Source organism: Tripterygium wilfordii, chromosome 2, assembly GCF_013401445.1.
Source record: "Tripterygium wilfordii isolate XIE 37 chromosome 2, ASM1340144v1, whole genome shotgun sequence".
NCBI lineage: Eukaryota > Viridiplantae > Streptophyta > Magnoliopsida > Celastrales > Celastraceae > Tripterygium > Tripterygium wilfordii.
The window spans coordinates 5,089,868-5,092,153 of record NC_052233.1 but is presented as its reverse complement, the minus strand read 5'-3'; the positions used below and the strand labels follow the sequence as shown (position 1 = coordinate 5,092,153).

Sequence of the window (2,286 nt, the reverse complement as noted above, 5' to 3'; positions counted from 1 at the left end):
AATTCCCTAAACCTTGCTCATGACAGTCGACAATTGATTTCCTTAAATTATGGTTCCACTAAGACACATGAATTCTATTTATTCCTTAGTCCAATCAATCAAACAAACAATAGACTATAAGCATGACAATTAAAGACATGAATCATTGAATCAAAATTATGCATCCATTAAATTCAAGTTGTCACGCCCCGTTTCGGGTGGGGTCATGAGATAGCAACCACACATACAAAATTTGACGAACATGGCGCAACATTGTAGTACAATGAACACAAACCTGCACATAAATCAACAATTGTCCTAAAGAGGACTCAGATGGCACAAAGCCTCCAGAAAACTACGGTTTCATACTATCAAATAATTAAAGACCTTAATGGTCAATCTCAAAAGAAAGTAGCAAAACATCCAACAAAATAAAAATACTAGACCTCGGTGGTCAATATCGCGGCGGAACCAAAATAGCTCAAGTCAATGATGACTGAGAAGTATGCCAAATTTAAATAGTTTAACAAATCTAAATCCTAATAAAGATAAGAAATATAAATCTAATAGACACGGACTACACTGCATTGTCACGCCTCCAACAGTCGATCTTGAACATCCTCCTGACCTGAGGGGGAAATAAGGAAAAGAAAAGAAAGTCATGAGTGAAAGGCCCAGTAGGGAAATCAAAATAGAACGATAAGCAACGAGATATAGAAATACAATACTAGAAGGAACCGTACTAGATTCGGGCCCCTATAAAGATTTACAACGCTCAAACTGCCAAGAGAGTATAAACATGACACATAACAACAATGAATATGAATAAATGGTTACAAGGTACAATATCCAATATGCATCAATGAATGCAATTTACAACATATATATACATTTAAAATATTGTATATATTTAAAACAACATGTAGAACAATTGAGGCACATCGAATGCCGAAGCACTCGTTGACCAAGTGTATACAAGTACACATAAGGTCACAATCACACACAAGGGAGGATCCATTTAAGGAAAGTGTATTCCCAAACAGCAATGATATCCGGACACCTAAACCGGTAGTGGGTTGTACACCCCACACCAAACAATGTGATACAAGAACAACACAACCAACAATTGTCCACAAAACTTGGCTCATTATATGTCACATTACAGTACAATTCAAAACATTTACCAATGATATAGTTTTTATATCATTACAAGAATTTACTTTAACAACAATAATACAACTAGGTTGTACCCAAAACAGTTTACCATACAATTTTCTAAAATCCCATCTTGCGGTCCAATAAACTCGGAATCCTCCTAGGATTCGCACAATGTCCAGGCCGAAGCCTTGACGTCACTCCCGAACTCCTCATCCATTGAACTCCACAAGGGTGTAAAATAGGTAAAATATTGGGTTTAAATAAATTGACAATTTTCCTCTTTAATGCATTAAAAGTATTTGATATGAATAAAAATATTTATGCAATATCTTTGTTACAAAAAATTATAGTCAAACATGATGGATGCAAGACGGTCTAAGCCCACAACAATGACTTAGGCCACAACAACATGTCCATGGAGGAAGACAAAGAATAATAGAGGCCAACAATTAGCCATGGACAACAATCAAACAATTGTAGGAACAAGGAATTTAAGAATTTAAGAAGTTCCTACAATGGTTCAATACAAGGCATAAAAGAAATTATTAAAGATGATAGAAGTTTTCCCTACAATGATTAAATACAAGATATACAATGAATTATTAAAGAGGGTGGTAGTTTCCCTACCTCTTGTAGACACAAACTTCACAAGCTTAAGCAATATGCGTCACGTACTATCCAATGAGCCAACCTAATGAAAATTAACATATCATGACTTAATTTATCAAGCCTAACATCAATTTAACAAAACCTCAAATTGGGTCAAAAACCCTAGATTCAATGTTCACTAATCCTAACCGAAAATTCAATTACAAGATTATAGAGATCTTACCCAAATTTCAGTGGAGAAAATAAAGAGATGTTTAGTGTTAATTCCTCCTTTGTTGCAAACCCAAGAAAGATCAAGAGATGAGGTTCAAATCTCCTGATTTTAAAAATAAGAGGAAACAAACTAACGTTTAAGTAGGACTCGACGGCGGGTAGTGGTCGGCCGTGGCGGATCGAGTTTAACACAAGAGGGGGGGGGGTGAATTGTGTCCCCAAATTCCAATTGGAATCCCTTTTTTTTTAAATTTAAACAAATTAATGACAATTAACACATAGCACACAAATTTGGACTCTAATGATTATCCTAATCAATATTCAATC

General features: G+C 35.2%; 1 long non-coding RNA gene across 1 annotated transcript; it reads right to left on the bottom strand.

Moving 5' to 3' along the window:
• Nucleotides 1-325: 325 nt before the first annotated feature.
• LOC120006727 lies at nt 326-1,812 on the bottom strand. Its single transcript, XR_005470076.1, has 2 exons — nt 1,765-1,812; nt 326-607 (listed from the first exon to the last, which is right to left on the bottom strand). It is a non-coding gene; the product is annotated as an uncharacterized LOC120006727 (long non-coding RNA).
• Between the last annotated feature and the right edge of the window lie 474 nt (nt 1,813-2,286).